Genomic DNA, 17,678 nt, shown 5'->3' on the forward strand with positions numbered 1-17,678 from the left:
GAATTCAAATTTCAGCAGTACCTTTATACATTCAGGTTTAAGCATGTAGCCTGTGAAAGATGCTTCTCATTTAATGGTGAATACAGAAAATGTTGACAACATTTCTGTGGTACTGACCTTTAAGATTGCTTTCTCTTGCTTTATGTCAAACTTGATTCAAACTTCCATATTTCCCATTTTTCACGCAACTTCCATTTTCCTCATCTCTCCTGGTCTTGTCCTGCATTATACCACTGTAGTTATCTGGCCATGTTTAATCACATCCCAATTCGCAAAATATTTCCTGTTTGTATACTTCATTCCTGCAGAACTGCTTTGAAATTAATAACTTTCAGAAATAACTGCAATGTTTACAGTTTCAAAAGCCCAGTGCCGATGAATATTTTAATTTGCACTCTCAAAGTCAGCAGGAGAAATCAACAATACTGATGTTTAATCAAAACAATTGAAATCTGTTCCACACTTGCAAAGCTGTCTCGCAGATTGGTGCTGTGGCTTAGATGGTTAAAGTGCCTGTCTTGTACACAGGAGATCCTAAATTCAAATTTCAGCAGTACCTTTATACATTCAGGTTTAAGCATGTGGCCTGTGAAAGATGCTCCTCATTTAATGGTGAATACAGAAAATGTTGACAACATTTCTGTGGTACTGACCTTCAAGATTGCTTTCCCTTGCTTTATGTCAAACTTGATTCTAACTTCCATATCTCCCATTTTTCACGCAACTTCCATTTTCCTCATCTACTCCATTGCATGTACTCCGCGTTTCAGCTCTGAATAAGGATCACACAGATTAGAAACATTAACTTTCTGTCTGGCTCCACAGACATCCTCTAATTTCCTGAGCTTTAATCCAATCATTTTTAGTTTCTCATGCAGATTCACAACATGTGCAGTATTTTCCTTTGAATGCATGACAGGATTGACATCAGGAATTCCAGCAGGAACATTTTGAATGTTTGTCAGCGATGTCTGCGAGCAAAGATTGAATGATTAAATGATTTACTCTGATGAAGAGTGACCCAGCCTCGAAACGTTAGCTCGGTTCTCTCTTCACAGATGCTGCCAGACCCACTGAGATTTTCCATCATTTCCTGTTTTTCTTCAGATTTCACATCTGCAGTAATTTGCCTTTTTATTGGACAATATATTTTGCTGCATGTCAGCAAGAATGATTTGGGCGGGATAAAGGATGAGGCGTTTTCCATGAAGATGTGGTGTTGACAGATCTATTTACACCCTGAATCTTTGCGATTTGCATAATTTGTTACTTTACTCGATGAGCTTACTTGCGTTCACTCTCTGCCACAACAAACAACAGATGACACGCTTTATTCCCTCTCTCAAAATACAATCTGCACCTCTGCAGCTTCCCACTGATATCTCAGCGAACTAACCGTAATCTTCAATGTCTTGAAGTCCCAGTGCATGTCCCTGGGTAACAACAGTTGTCACATCACAGGTCATTGGTAAAATGCGAGTCCAAGTTGAAGAATTTGAGAAAGAAAGCCGAAGGGAGGCTGCCGGTCTGCTTGCAAGGGAAATGAGCTGGAGAAGCTGAATGACCAGTGAAGGAAATTCAAAAGATACAATATGATACTTTGAACTGAACTAAGAGAACATTTTTGTAATGGGCCCTGGTAGCTCAGTTGGTAGAGCATCAGACTTTTAATCTGAGGGTCCAGGGTTCAAGTCCGTGTCAGCGTTTTGATTTTGGCTCAAGGCGTTTGCTTCCCAATGAACGGTCGGAAATAAAAATAAAGAATGCAGGATGCTTTATGGAAAGTGGAAGAACCGTGACAACGTCGTGTTTGCCAAATTGCAACAGCCGTCCAGAATTTTCAAGAATTTTTGCTAGATTTTCAGTGAATGTAAAAACTCTCTCCTGGTCTTATCCAGCATTATACCACTGTAGTTTTCTGGCCATGTTTAATCACTTCCCAATTCGCAAAATATTTCCTGTTTGTATACTTCTTTCCTGCAGAACTGCTTTTAAATTAATAACTTTCAGAATAACTGCAGTTTTTACAGTTTCAAAAGCCCAGTGCCGATGAATATTTTAATTTGCACTCTCAAAGTCAGCAGGAGAAATCAACAATACTGATGTTTAATCAAAACAATTGAAATCTGTTCTACACTTGCAAAGCTGTTTTGCAGATTGGTGCTGTGGCTTAGATGGTTAAAGCGCCTGTCTTGAAAACAAGAGATCCTGAGTTCAAATCTCAGCAGTACCTTTATACATTCATGTTTCAGCATGCAGCCTGTGAAGAATGCTTCTCATTCAATGGTGGACACAGGAAATGTTGACAACGTTTCTGTGGTACTGACCTTCAACATTGCTTTCCCTTGATTTATGTCAAACTTCCATATCTCCCACTTTTCACGCAACTTCCATTTTCCTCATCTACTCCATTGCATGTAACCTCGCTTCAGCTCTGAATAAGGATCACACGGATTTGAAACATTAACTTTGTGTCTGGCTCCACAGACATCCTCAAATTTTATGAGCTTTAATCCAATCATTTTTAGTTTCTCATGCACATTCACAACATGTGCAGTATATTCCTTTGAATGCACGACAGGATTGACCTCAGGAAATCCAGTAGGAACATTCTGAATGTCTGTCAGCGATGTCTGTGGGCAAAGATTGAATGATTAAATGATTTACTCTGATGAAGAGTGACCCAGCCTCGAAGCGTTAGCTCGGTTCTCTCTTCACAGATGCTGCCAGACCCACTGAGATTTTCCATCATTTCCTGTTTTTTTTCAGATTTCACATCTGCAGTAATTTGCATTATTATTGGACGATATATGTTGCTGCATGTCAGCAAGAACGATTTGGGTAGGATAAAGGATGGGGCGTTTTCCATGAAGATGTGGCGTTGACAGATCTATTTACACCCTGAAACTTTGCGATTTGCATAATTTGCTACTTTACTCGATGAGCTTACTTGCGTTCACACTCTGCCACAACAAACAACAGATGACACGCTTTATTCCCTCTCTCAAAATCCAATCTGTATCTCTGCAGGTTCCCACTGATATCTCAGCGAACTAAACGTAATCTTCAATGTCTTGAAGTCCCAGTGCATGTCCCTGGGTAACAACAGTTGTCACATCGCAGGTCATTAGTAAAATGTGAGTCCAAGTTGAAGAATTTGAGAAAGAAAGCCGAAGGGAGGCTGCCGGTCTGCTTGCGAGGGAAATGAGCTGGAGAGGCTGAATGACCAGTGAAGGAAATTCAAAAGATACAATATGATACTTTGAACTGAACTATGAGAACATTTTTGTAATGGGCCCTGGTAGCTCAGTCGGTAGAGCATCAGACTTTTAATCTGAGGGTCCAGGGTTCAAGTCCCTGTCAGGGTTTTGATTTTGGCTCAAGGCGTTTGCTTCCCAATGAACGGTCGGAAATAAAAATAAAGAATGCAGGATGCTTTATGGAAAGTGGAAGAACCGTGACAACGTCGTGTTTGCCAAATTGCAACAGCCGTCCAGAATTTTCAAGAATTTTTGCTAGATTTTCAGTGAATGTAAAAACTCTCTCCTGGTCTTATCCAGCATTATACCACTGTAGTTTTCTGGCCATGTTTAATCACTTCCCAATTCGCAAAATATTTCCTGTTTGTATACTTCTTTCCTGCAGAACTGCTTTTAAATTAATAACTTTCAGAATAACTGCAGTTTTTACAGTTTCAAAAGCCCAGTGACGATGAATATTTTAATTTGCACTCTCAAAGTCAGCAGGAGAAATCAACAATACTGATGTTTAATCAAAACAATTGAAATCTGTTCTACACTTGCAAAGCTGTTTTGCAGATTGGTGCTGTGGCTTAGATGGTTAAAGCGCCTGTCTTGTAAACAGGAGATCCTGAGTTCAAACCTCAGCAGTACCTTTATACATTCAGGTTTAAGCATGTAGCCTGTGAAGAATGCTTCTCATTCAATGGTGGACACAGGAAATGTTGACAATGTTTCTGTGGTACTGACCTTCAACATTGCTTGCCCTTGATTTATGTCAAACTTCCATATCTCCCACTTTTCACGCAACTTCCATTTTCCTCATCTACTCCATTGCATGTAACCTCGCTTCAGCTCTGAATAAGGATCACACGGATTTGAAACATTAACTTTGTGTCTGGCTCCACAGACATCCTCAAATTTTATGAGCTTTAATCCAATCATTTTTAGTTTCTCATGCACATTGACAACATGTGCAGTATATTCCTTTGAATGCACGACAGGATTGACCTCAGGAAATCCAGTAGGAACATTCTGAATGTCTGTCAGTGATGTCTGTGGGCAAAGATTGAATGATTAAATGATTTACTCTGATGAAGAGTGACCCAGCCTCCAAGCGTTAGCTCGGTTCTCTCTTCACAGATGCTGCCAGACCCACGGAGATTTTCCATCATTTCCTGTTTTTTTTCAGATTTCACATCTGCAGTAATTTGCATTATTATTGGACGATATATGTTGCTGCATGTCAGCAAGAACGATTTGGGTAGGATAAAGGATGGGGCGTTTTCCATGAAGATGTGGCGTTGACAGATCTATTTACACCCTGAAACTTTGCGATTTGCATAATTTGCTACTTTACTCGATGAGCTTACTTGCGTTCACACTCTGCCACAACAAACAACAGATGACACGCTTTATTCCCTCTCTCAAAATCCAATCTGTATCTCTGCAGGTTCCCACTGATATCTCAGTGAACTAAATGTAATCTTCAATGTATTGAAGTCCCAGTGCATGTCCCTGGGTAACAACAGTTGTCACATCACAGGTCATTGGTAAAATGCGAGTCCAAGTTGAAGAATTTGAGAAAGAAAGCCGAAGGGAGGCTGCCGGTCTGCTTGCGAGGGAAATGAGCTGGAGAGGCTGAATTACCAGTGAAGGAAATTCAAAAGATACAATATGAGACTTTGAAGTGAGCTGTGAGAACATTTTTGAAATGTGCCTTGGTAGCTCAGTCGGTAGAGCATCAGACTTTTAATCTGAGGGTCCAGGGTTCAAGTCCCTGTCAGGGTTTTGATTTTGGCTCAAGGTGTTTGCTTCCCAATGAACGGAAATAAAAATAAAGAATGCAGGATGCTTTATAGAAAGTGGAAGAACCGTGACAACGTCGTGTTTGCCAAATTGCAACAGCCGTCCAGAATTTTCAAGAATTTTTGCTAGATTTTCAGTGAATGTAAAAACTCTCTCCTGGTCTTATCCAGCATTATACCACTGTAGTTTTCTGGCCATGTTTAATCACTTCCCAATTCGCAAAATATTTCCTGTTTGTATACATCTTTCCTGCAGAACTGCTTTTAAATTAATAACTTTCCGAATAACTGCAGTTTTTACAGTTTCAAAAGCCCAGTGCTGATGAATATTTTAGTTTGCACTCTCAAAGTCAGCAGGAGAAATCAACAATACTGATGTTTAATCAAAACAATTGAAATCTGTTCTAAACTTGCAAAGCTGTTTTGCTGATTGGTGCTGTGGCTTAGATGGTTAAAACGCCTGTCTTGTAAACAGAATGATCCTGAGTTCAACTCTCAACAGTACCTTTATACATTCAGGTTTAAGCATGTAGCCTGTGAAGGATGCTCCTCATTTAATGGTGGACACAGGAAATGTTGACAACATTTCTGTGGTACTGACCTTCAACATTGCTTTCCCTTGATTTATGTCAAACTTCCATATCTCCCACTTTTCACGCAACTTCCATTTTCCTCATCTACTCCATTGCATGTAACCTCGCTTCAGCTCTGAATAAGGATCACACGGATTTGAAACATTAACTTTGTGTCTGGCTCCACAGACATCCTCTAATTTTCTGAGCTTTAATCCAATCATATTTAGTTTCTCATGCAGATTCACAACATCTGCAGTATTTTCCTTTGAATGCACGACAGAATTGACCTCAGGAAATAGAGTAGGAACATTTTGAATGTCTGTCAGCGATGTCTGTGAGCAAAGATTGAATGATTAAATGATTTACTCTGATGAAGAGTGACGCAGCCTCGAAACGTTAGCTCGGTTCTCTCTTCACAGATGCTGCCAGACCCGCTGAGATTTTCCTTCATTTCCTGTTTTTTTTCAGATTTCACATCTGCAGTCATTTGCGTTTTTATTGGACGATATATGTTGCTGCATGCTAGCAAGAACGAATAGGGTGGGATAAAGGATGGGGCGTTTTCCATGAAGATGTGGCGTTGACAGATCTATTTACACCCTGAAATTTGCGATTTGCATAATTTGCTTCTTTACTAGATGAGCTTACTTGCGTTCACTCTCTGCCACAACAATCACCAGATGACACCCTTTATTCCCTCTCTTAAAATACAATCTGTATCTCTGTAGCTTCCCACTCATATGTCAGAGAACTAACCTTACTCGTCAATGTCTTGAAGTCCCAGTGCATTGTCCCTGCGCAACAACAGTTGCCACATCGCAAGTCATTGGGAAGATGCGAGTCCAAGTTGAAGATTTTGGGAAAGGAAACCAAAGGGAGGCTGCCGGTCTGCTTGTGACGAATGTGATATAAAATAGTTACTTTAGAGATATTAGTTAATGTAATGTAGAAATAAGCCACTTTGATTCTGGCAAGTAGAGACAAAGGATTTTAGACCGCATGGAAAAAAGCAGGAAGAGGTGTGTCTATGAGAGTGATGCTGCATTGATAGGGGCCGGAGAAAGGGATTGGAAGTGAGCCAATCAGAATAGATCAAACAAGTCAGGAGGGACATAGGATGACCTATGGGTGTCGAGTATGTGAAACTTGATGCCATTTGAATGTATCAGTACTGATCTCTTTGTGTGGGACATTTACTTAGCTCCCGGGGCTGCAGAGAGCAACATGTTATCTGTATCACTGTGGGCTAGGTAGCTTGCAAGCTGAATAAAATAACTAATGTTATACCTGCAAATCCATCTCGACTTTTATTGAGGCCAGACTGACGGATAAAGAAATTTGGGATTCAACCTTTGGTGCCGAAAACCTGGATTTCTCAGGGCGATCCTGGTTTCAACTGCGAAATCAGAATTAGACTGATTATGAACAGGAGGATGGGGAACGAGGGCCCTCAATGCAGAACTGGAAAATGACCGCACATTGATTGTTCCCCTCTTCTTATCGTCTGATTAGTCTGGTCACTCGCGGTTGGCACAGAAAGACCGCCACGATGAAATCACAGGTCAGTCTGGGGATTAGCATTTTAATTGATGAGATTTCATTTGTGAGTTAATTCGGCTGGGGTAGGCTATATTGTTGATGGGACATTTAAAACTATAAATGGTTCAACTTAATTTGTGAGTTAATTCGGCTGGGGAAGGCTATATTGTTGATGGGACATTTAAAACTATAAATGGTTCAACTTCATTTGTGAGTTAATTCGGTTGGGTTAGATTATGGGAGGTCGATGCGACATTTGAAATTGAAAATGGTTCACCTCCATGTGTGTGTGTGTTAAAAATATAGTTGATTAAGCTAAAATTGTCTCCTTGGACTGTAGTGGCGAAAAACGCAGTTCCGAGGACTAGTTGAGATTATGGGGAATTCCTTGGATAGCACAAATGATCCAGGCATGCCACTGCAAATATTATGTGATAAGTATCCGGACAAAGCGAAGGATTTTAGAAAATTGTCAGCACAGTTAAGAACTAAAATGGGAGATGAATGGCCACTAGGGGGCACCAAAGACCTAGAAATGGTTAAGAAAATCCAGGGACAAATTTGGAGAAAAAAATCAAAGTATGAAAGCTGAAGAATTAATTGGATTATGGAGGCAATATTGTCAAGAGGAAAGAGATAAGATTATGTTGTCTAGCTGGCAGGACAATGCCCTTAAAATGGGGATTCCAATTAGTGAACAGGGTAACCTAAAAACATTACAGATCTTGAAAAAGGAATGAGCATTTAAAAAAAGAGCAAGTAGAGACAGGAAAGACACGGGTCAAACAAGAGATGAGCTACGTAGTTCAATGGCTGGCCTTGAATTGACAGAAAAAGAAAAATTCAATAATTTGGAAAAGTCAGTAAAAGTTCCGTCTGCACCTGTAGCATGGTCTGCGTTCATTCCAGAACCACCAGAGTACAATAATATATACCCAGTCATTGCTCCCCAGATTCCAAATATGCCAGAAACTCAAGCCCTTTTGGATGATAGTGTGGGTGATAGTGTGGGTCCTGATTTACCAACTGCACGACCAGAAGAGCAAAAGGAACTCTGTCCCACAAGCCCAGTTAGCTCTAGGGCAAGATCTCAGACAGCGAGAGAGGGGCTTGACCCTCACCAGAAACAATTAAGCATATCACCTAAGTCTCTCCAAACTAAGGAGAAACCACAAGATTCGGGAACAAAGGAAGCTGAAACAACTTCTTTTGAAGAGAAAGAACTCCCCCTAGTGACAGGGAGAGACGTTGAAGTCTTGGAACAACCAGGGGAAATATCTAGAGTGCCCCCTGGTGACATTCAGAGACAGTTACCGATTAGGAAGATGCGAAACCCCGACGCAGTGACTGCGGGAGCGAACCCCACGATAGACGTTTACTTCCCATGGACACCCAGTGAGATGATGGCTATTATGGCTACAATCCCAGATAGAAAAAAATCTCCTGCTGCCTTCGTGGATTCCTTGAGAACTACCATCTCAATTTATCAAGCTGATTCAAGGGACCTCTGGGCCCTAGTCCAGCAGATTTTAACCCCAGCAGAGTACCGCAATTATCTTAACCACCTGAATTATGCTAGTCATGCCGCACTTCAGCAGGCCTATGCGTTAGACGACGATAGAAGGACACAGATCTTGAATGCGTTGAATACACATTTTAAAGGCCCATAAATCTTTCTGTTATCTTAGACCTAAAACCTAAGAAGACTGAAGAGCCAGAGGAATTTCTGGAGCGTTTTAATGAAATCTACCGGGGGCAGTCAGGCGATTTGCTGTATCAAAATGGTCAGAATTCTCCTCAATATTGTGCTATGTTAATGCATTGCCTACCACCTTCTGTGGTTACTGCTGTGAAATGTAATAACATGAATTGGACAGAGAACGACCCTTCCCAGATGGCAAGGGTAGTCAGATTTTATTGGAAGGAGGGTGTAGGCCAAGAAGGAGGCTCAGTTACAAAGCTTAAGACTGAGTATGTAATGAAAAAGGATGATTGGCGATCCCAACAAGCGGCAGAAATGGTAGTTTACCAGCAGGAGCCCCAATATAGTGACTTTGGGTGGGAGGATCAGCGAAGAGGAGGATACCAAACCCACCCAAAGGGACCCTCACCCCCTTTTTATGGCCCACCGAACAAATCAACAGCTCTACAACCGCAGCCCCCTCTGAGGGGACATTGGTCTACTGGAAGAAGAGGACGGGGCAGAAATAGAGGGAGCAATGCATGTTTTAATTGCGGCCGTGTAGATCACTGGCAACAGGGATGCCCCTTTAAAAGACAGGCAGTAGAAGGAGATTATCCGACCCAAAGGAGAGGGTACCCACCAAGGGGAGGACAGACGAGATACACTGACTTCTCCCAGGAAAACCCTTTCCCAACACAGGATTGACTAGCTAATTTAGCCATAAGGACTCTCCAATCGGACAGGGAACCTATTATCTCTCTGCAGATAGGAGATCAACATCACTCATTTGTAATCGACACCGGGGCAGCCATGTCTTCTGTGCAATCAGCACTTAAATTACCATTATCCGACCACACGCAGCAATTGTCAGGGTTCCAAGGACAGGTGTGTGAGTATCCTATTTCTGAACCAGTGACAGTCACTAACGAGAATAAGTCTGCAGAGCATCAGTTTGTAGTGACTACTGGATTGGACTGTAACTTGTTGGCCCGAGATTTACTGTGTATCTTGCAGCTACAGCTAGAATGCGGAGATGAGGGGGTATCGGTTACATCATGGAGGATGAGACAACAGTGCTATATTTCTATCACCCCCCAGTGGTGGACGTTAGACGTTGAACAGTCACTGCATCACGTTACCCTGGCCTATGACAGAACTGGACGAAACAGGGAGTTGGAGGACAAATACCGGCCATTACTTGAGACCGAATGGCCAGTCAAGGTTACAGCCACAGTCACGGGAAAAGAAGGTACAGCCGATTTTGTTACAATATCACCACATTTATGGCCACAGTCAGCTTCGGTAAGCCCTCATATTACACGTCAGGTCCGTGACCAGTACCATGCCAGGGATATGGGGCGAATGGTCAGAAGGGCGGTGGATCATTCGGATCCAACAGACTACGCACTTCAAGTCATGCCGGACGGCACTACCATAAAATATTTTGAGGTCCCTGAAACGATTAACACTCGACTGCAGCATCACAGGGGACATGATGTGTTGGAATATGTCAATCCACAGGTCTGGGCGGAATACCCATCACAAGTGGGAAAGACAAATGTTACACCTATTAAGGTGATGATTAAGGATCATGTAAAGCTACCTTCCATTCGACTATACCCCCTGAAATCTCAAGCTGCTTCATCAATAGATAAATTAATTCAAGAGCTGTTGAAACAGGGTATTTTGGTCCCTTGCCAATCATAATGTAACACCCCCATACTTGCTGTGCCTAAACCAGCCAAACCAGACCAGCACCGATTAGTACAGGATTTACGTTCAATTAATGCCATCGCATAGCCATTACATGCTCTCGTCCCTAACCCTGCCCACATACTGGCTCAAATTCCAGCTCAAGCCCGGGTCTTCGCCGTAATTGACCTTCAGCACGCCTTCTTTGCCCTCCCACTTGCGACTGAAAGTCAATATTTGTTTGCCTTCACTTACAATGGACAGCAGTATACCTGGACCCGACTGCCACAGGGGTTCGTCAATTCACCTACACTCTTCTCCAGATGTCTGCAGACCCAACTCCAGGCCTTGACATTGGAGCATGGTTCCACTCTGGTGCAGTATGTAGATGACATATTGGTGGCAAGTCCTGATGAGCCCAGTAATAGGGATGATGTGATCCAATTATTGAACCACCTATCCTCGTTCGGTTATGTTGTTTCACAAGCAAAGGTCTTGGTGGCTCAGAGAAAAGTTAAGTTCTTAGGAGTTTTACTTACAGCCACAGAAAGAAGTCTCGAACCCAGTAGTATTGAACCAATATGCCAATTCCCCGCCCCTACAATAGCCAAGGAGGTTCGTCATTGGCTGGGTATGATGAATTATTGTCGGCAGTGGATACCAAACATCGCTGTCTATACAAAGCTGCTGACGCCTTACACTAGTGAAGGGGGGAATTTTACTCTCACCACCGAGGCACTCGAGGCCTTCCGTTGCCTGAAGCAGGCCCTGCTACAAGCACCGGCCCTCGGTAGGCCCCTATACGACCGATCATTCCAGATTTACTGTACTGTTCTGGAAGGATGTTCAACAGCGGTACTCACCCAGCAACATGGGGACAAGCACCGGCCCGTAGCATATTACTCTTCCAAACTCGACCCAGTGGCGTTGGGCCACCCTGTTGCACCCAGATCTTGGCAGCGATATACAATAGTTTGCAGGCTGCTGCCAACATCACTCTCCAACAGGATATTACGGTGTATAGCTCCCACTCGGTAATCGCACTATTGGGGCAACTGCAGACTCAGCATCTTACCGCAGCTCGTCAGAATAGGTATGAGGTATACCTTTTGAACAATCCACGTCTGACATTTAAATACTGTACCACTATCAATCCAGCCTGTTTTCTCAGTGGTCCCCCTGTCAATGAGGAGGCGCCTGGTCACGACTGTTTAGCCTTGATTCAGGAAACTACAACAATAAGGGACGATCTGAGTGATATTCCGTTAGAACAACCTGACATGATTATGTATGTTGATGGCAGTGCATTAGTAAGCCCCACTGGCCGGAGACTGTCGGGTTATGCAATCATAGATCAGGATGGTCTGATTCTAGAAGCGGCAGCTTTCCAAACCCCTTACTCAGCACAACAAGCCGAACTTTTTGCCCTCACCCGTGCATGTTTACTGGGGGGAGATCGCCGGGTAAATATCTACACTGACTCCCGATATGCTTTCGGGGTAGTTCATGACTTCGGACAACTCTGGAAGAATAGGGGATTCCTTACCTCGGCAGGCACAGAAATATCCAACCGGGGTTTAGTTAATGACCTACTGCAGGCCCTCCTTATGCCCGCGCAGATTTCCGTTATTAAATGCGCTGCCCACACGAATGGTACAACCCCAGTTGACGTTGGTAATGAACGAGCAGATTGTGCAGCGCGAACAGCCGCGCAAATTCAGCAAGTGATGGTGCCTAAGATGTTAAGTCAGACTAAACGATCTAATATAAATATGACTGCTTCTGACAAGTCAATGCCAACCATCCAAGACGTCATAAGATTACAGGAGGACGCTCCTGAGAGTGATAAACAAATGTGGAAACGGTTAGGTTGTACATATGATTCTGTTTCCTCTTTATGGACCACGCCTGCACATCAGACTTGTATGTCTGATGTGCTGGCTTTATGGGTCATTGAATGTGTACACTTTTCAACTCATTGTGGGGCTCGAGGGACTAGTGATTTGTTGCTGGACACTTGGTGGCACCCTAAAATGCAGGGGTTGGCCCAAAGTATCAGTAATTGGTGTTTGATTTGTCAGCAATATAACACCGGAAAAGGTATCTCTTGTGGGAAGGGGCAAACCCCGTTGCCCAGTGGTCCCTTTGAGACGCTCCAAATGGATTACATTGAGTTGGAAAGGTGTCAATGTTATAAATATGTTTTGGTCATTGTGGATGTGTTCAGCAGATGGGTCGAGGCGTATCCGACTATCGATAATAAAGCTGCTACTGTGGTTAAAGTCTTGATGAGGGAAATCATTCCCCGGTACGGTATACCAGCTCAGTTAAGTTCTGATAATGGGCCTCATTTTATTGGACAAATTAACAAGGAGTTTTGCTCCCAGTTGGGCATACGCCAGCAGTTACACTGTGCTTATAGACCGCAGGCGGCCGGGTTGGTTGAGAGACACAATCAGACCCTCAAAACTAAATTGGCTAAATTAAGAGCAGACACGGGACTGACATGGCTTAAGTTGCTCCCCGTTGCCCTCTTCCAGCTGCGGGTTACACCTGCGGGACCGGCCCGGCTCTCTCCCGCCGAGATTCTTTATGGCAGGCCTCTTAGAACTCCCTGGAGCCTGCAGGTTCCCAGACTGGTTCAGTTTCATCAGATGACTGAAGAGATGACCACCTATGTTCTAGCCCTCACGCAAGTGCTCAAGGAACTCCATGGCCATGTCCGCGCGGCTCACCAGCCATCGCCCCAGTACCTAGCTCACTTTCAGTCCAGCCCGGTAGTTATGTCATGGTCAAAAATTGGACTAGGAAGGGGTCGGAGCCGCGATGGGATGGGCCCTTCCAAGTTCTCCTTACCACCCCCACAGCAGTTAAAGTGGAGGGGCGAAGTGCTTGGGTCCACCTACATCACTGTAAATTGAGTCCATCTCCACTACTGTAAAAGGTCAGATACTAAACTGCCTCCCTTCTCCAGTGCTATTTTACAGGTGTGGAGCATGATGGAGTGGCTACGCATCGTCTGTATGATATTTGGCCTCACTTCGCTTGGCGTGTTATTGGCGATGGACATGGAAAAGGGGAATATTATGTATCTGTGTAGCCCCAACCAATCTACAAGGATACATCACCTATGCAAAGGTGATGTTCTTCACTGCCCCCATATACGAGGACATGGTATCGACTCATGGAAGGTCATCAAAGTTAAGGAGAATGCAGGAGTCATGAAGCAGTTGCACCGGTCCCGGCGATGGGAAGGGAACATTATGTGGACATTGCCTTGTTTTTGGAATACATGTAAATTCGATTTTGGATGTGTTAAGAGTGGTGCAATAAAGGTAAAATCAGGCCGTCAGGAGAGCGTAGGAAGAGGCTATGAGAAAGTGAAAGGGACTAGAGAGAGGACGGGGCGTATGAGAAGGGAAGTACAGCTAGAACGTAGGTTACCGGGAGATACACTTAAGTTAATTAAAGGCCAAACTGAGGAAAACCCGGGTAGTATGAATCTCTTCTACCAGATTTACCACCGCTTGTATGGCCAGGGACGGGTTGTCTGCTACCCAAACCCCGCAGCGGTGTCTAGGTTATTTTCTGTTTCACCGCTTTGGGGCACTCCCCAAACGGTGGTTCATTGTCAGCATTCCGAGCCACTGCCCGATCAGGTCACTCTTCCTTACGATCCGGGTTCAGCACCACCGGCTATTTGCCTTCCCCTTCCTCGGGATAATTCCCATTCACAGTACGATAGGCTGCGACGGTGGAGGGTGTACATACCTAGCCACTTCACTCCCAATAGGGATTCCCGGTCGTACGAGAATTGCTTCAGCAGTGAAGAATTTGGCTGTTTGCCGGTAGAGGTGGACACAAATATAACATGTCTGTTTCCCACCTGTACGGACAGGAGGTGCCCTATCACCCAGGCGTCTGGCCAATGCGTTTGTTACAACACCACTTGCGTTCCATTGAACGCCGGCCTCCAGCTCCTTTGTGGCTGGGCAAATGTCTCTCATATCACTGTTGGGACTAGGGCTTTCCGCATTGCTAGGCGGCCCGAATGGGCGTTTCAAAGTTGGATAAACTGGGCTACTGGAGGGTCCTTACGCAACCGATATGCTGATTGTGATGCTAGCCTGCACACAGAGCAAGGATACTACTTTTTATTTAATGGTACAGCGACCAACGTTTTGTCACCCCCATTTCCCCGCCGAATTGCTATAGGGACTCTAGTCCCTACCACAGTCCCCTGCCCTTCGGCATGGAACCTGCATAATCAGTTAGCACGCCGGGCAGTCTCTGCTGAATTTTGCGAGAACTGGAAAAAACCTCAGGTTCTTGCACCCAACCGGGGCCACTCAGCCGGGTGGGGCATTCTGAGCGTATTGACACTGGGAGGTGTGGGGGGTTCCTTGGCTGTCAGTGATCGGAATTATTTTATTTGCGGCCTTACCATCTTGGGAAATGAAACCTTGGGAGCCCTCGGGGCAATAACCAAGGAGTTGTCTCAGCTACGGTTGTTTGCAATGCAGAACCGGTATGCTCTTGACTATCTTCTGGCCCGTGAGGTTGGGGTATGCGCCATAGTGCAGGGCAAGTGTATCGTGGGATTTCAAGACTTGACCGCTAACATCACTAAATTTATGGATCGCATACGGGATCACTTGGACGGGATGCAGGATCCTGGCTCTTGGGGTAACTGGGGATTTGGAGGTTGGAAGGACTGGTTGATAAATATGGCCATGTATCGAGTGGTAGCTATCGGCTGCATCTTTGTGGGCCTGGCCATCCTTAAATGTGTGATGGGTAGAATGCGGGGTGCACTGGATCAGATCACCGCCCCCAAAAATTTAACTGTTAAAATCCATGAGGGTGAAGCAGATGAAGGGGGGCTAAGACAGGAATTGGAAATGCAGCGACGGATCTTTTTAGATGAGGAACCGTAGCTATGGATTGGATAGTTCGGTTATCATGGAATGATAAAAGGAGGGAATGACGAATGTGATATAAAATAGTTACTTTAGAGATATTAGTTAATGTAATGTAGAAATAAGCCACTTTGATTCTGGCAAGTAGAGACAAAGGATTTTAGACCGCATGGAAAAAAGCAGGAAGAGGTGTGTCTATGAGAGTGATGCTGAATTGATAGGGGCTGGAGAAAGGGATTGGAAGTGAGCCAATCAGAATAGATCAAACAAGTCAGGAGGGACATAGGATGACCTATGGGTGTCGAGTATGTGAAACTTGATGCCATTTGAATGTATCAGTACTGATCTCTTTGTCTGGGACATTCACTTAGTTCCCGGGGCTGCAGAGAGCAACATGTTATCTGTATCACTGTGGACTCGGTAGCTTGCAAGCTGAATAAAATAACTAATGTTATACCTGCAAATCCATCTCGACTTTTATTGAGGCCAGACTGACGGATAAAGAAATTTGGGATTCAACATTTGCGAGGGAAATGAGCTGGAGAGGCTGAATTACCAGTGAAGGAAATTTTAAAGATACAATATGAGACTTTGATATGAGCTATGAAAGTATTGTTGAAACGGGCCCTGGTAGCTCAGTCGGTAGAGCATCAGACTTTTAATATGAGGGTCCAGGATTCAAGTCCCTGTCAGGGCTTTGATTTTGGCTCAAGGTGTTTGCTTCCCAATGAATGGTCAGAAATAAAAAATAAAGAATGCAGGATGCTTTATGGAAAGTGGAAGAACCGTGACAACGTCGTGTTTGTCAAATTGCAAGAGCCGTCCTGAATTTTCAAGAATTTTTGCTAGATTTTCAGTGAATGTAAAAACTCTCCTGGTCTTGTCCTGCATTATACCACTGTAGTTTTCTGGCCAAGTTTAATCACTTCCCAATTCACAAAATATTTCCTGTTTGTATACTTCTTTCCTGCAGAACTGCTTTTAAATTAATAACTTTCAGAAATAACTGCAATTTTTACAGTTTCAAAAGCCCAGTGCCGATGAATATTTTAGTTTGCACTCTCAAAGTCACATCACAGGTCATTGGAAAAATGCGAGTCCAAGTTGAAGAATTTGAGAAAGAAAGCCGAAGGGAGGCTGCCGGTCTGCTTGCGAGGGAAATGAGCTGGAGAGGCTGAATGACCAGTGAAGGAAATTCAAAAGCTACAATATGAGACTTTGAAGTGAGCTGTGAGAAAGCTTTTGAAATGGGCCTTGGTAGCTCAGTCGGTAGAGCATCAGACTTTTAATCTGAGGGTCCAGGGTTCAAATCCCTGTCAGGGTTTTGATTTTGGCTCAAGGTGTTTGCTTCCCAATGAACGGTAGGAAACGAAAAATAAAGAATGCAGGATGCTTTATGGAAAGTGGAAGAACCGTCACAACGTCGTGTTTGCCAAGTTGCAACAGCTGTCCAGAATTTTCAAAAATTGTGCTAGATTTTCAATTGATGTAAAAACTCTCTCCTGTTCTTATCCAGCATTATACCACTATAGTTTTCTGGCCATGTTTAATAATTTCCCAATTCACAAAATATTTCCTGTTTGTATACTTCTTTCCTGCAGAACTGCTTTTAAATTAATAACTTTCAGAAATAACTGCAATTTTTACAGTTTCAAAAGCCCAGTGCCGATGAATATTTTAATTTGCTCACTCAAAGTCAGCAGGAGAAATCAACAATACTGATGTTTAATCAAAACAATTGAAATCTGTTCTACACTTGCAAAGCTGTCTTGCAGATTGGTGCTGTGGGTTAGATGGTTAAAGCGCCTGTCTTGTAAACAGGTGTCCCTGAGATCAAATCTCAGCAGTACTTATATATATTCAGGTGAAAGCATGTAGCCTGTGAAGAATGCTCCTCATTTAATGGTGAACACAGAAAATGTTGACAACATTTCTGTGGTACTGACCTTCAAGATTGCTTTCCCTAGATTTATGTCAAACTTGATTCAAACTTCCATATCTCCCACTTTTCACGCAACTTGCATTTTCCTCATCTGCTCCATTGCATGTAACCTCGCTTCAGCTCTGAATAAGGATCACACGGATTTGAAACATTAACTTTGAGACTGGCTCCACAGACATCCTCAAATTTTATGAGCTTTAATCCAATCATTTTTAGTTTCTCATGCAGATTCACAACATGTGCAGTATTTTCCTTTGAATGCACGACAGGATTGACCTCA

The 17,678-nt window shown here is 43.6% G+C and overlaps 6 non-coding genes across 6 annotated transcripts; all 6 read left to right on the forward strand.

Moving 5' to 3' along the window:
- Nucleotides 1-2,159: 2,159 nt before the first annotated feature.
- On the forward strand, nt 2,160-2,233 carry trnas-uga (transfer RNA serine (anticodon UGA)). The gene has a single exon. It is a non-coding gene; the product is annotated as a tRNA-Ser (tRNA).
- A 1,062-nt stretch (nt 2,234-3,295) lies between these two features.
- trnak-uuu (transfer RNA lysine (anticodon UUU)) lies at nt 3,296-3,368 on the forward strand. Its single transcript has one exon. It is a non-coding gene; the product is annotated as a tRNA-Lys (tRNA).
- Nucleotides 3,369-3,821: 453 nt separating this feature from the next.
- trnat-ugu (transfer RNA threonine (anticodon UGU)) lies at nt 3,822-3,895 on the forward strand. The gene has a single exon. It is a non-coding gene; the product is annotated as a tRNA-Thr (tRNA).
- A 1,062-nt stretch (nt 3,896-4,957) lies between these two features.
- On the forward strand, nt 4,958-5,030 carry trnak-uuu (transfer RNA lysine (anticodon UUU)). The gene has a single exon. It is a non-coding gene; the product is annotated as a tRNA-Lys (tRNA).
- An 11,050-nt stretch (nt 5,031-16,080) lies between these two features.
- trnak-uuu (transfer RNA lysine (anticodon UUU)) lies at nt 16,081-16,153 on the forward strand. The gene has a single exon. It is a non-coding gene; the product is annotated as a tRNA-Lys (tRNA).
- Nucleotides 16,154-16,707: 554 nt separating this feature from the next.
- On the forward strand, nt 16,708-16,780 carry trnak-uuu (transfer RNA lysine (anticodon UUU)). Its single transcript has one exon. It is a non-coding gene; the product is annotated as a tRNA-Lys (tRNA).
- Nucleotides 16,781-17,678: the final 898 nt, after the last annotated feature.

Source organism: Scyliorhinus torazame, chromosome 4 (assembly GCF_047496885.1).
Source record: "Scyliorhinus torazame isolate Kashiwa2021f chromosome 4, sScyTor2.1, whole genome shotgun sequence".
NCBI lineage: Eukaryota > Metazoa > Chordata > Chondrichthyes > Carcharhiniformes > Scyliorhinidae > Scyliorhinus > Scyliorhinus torazame.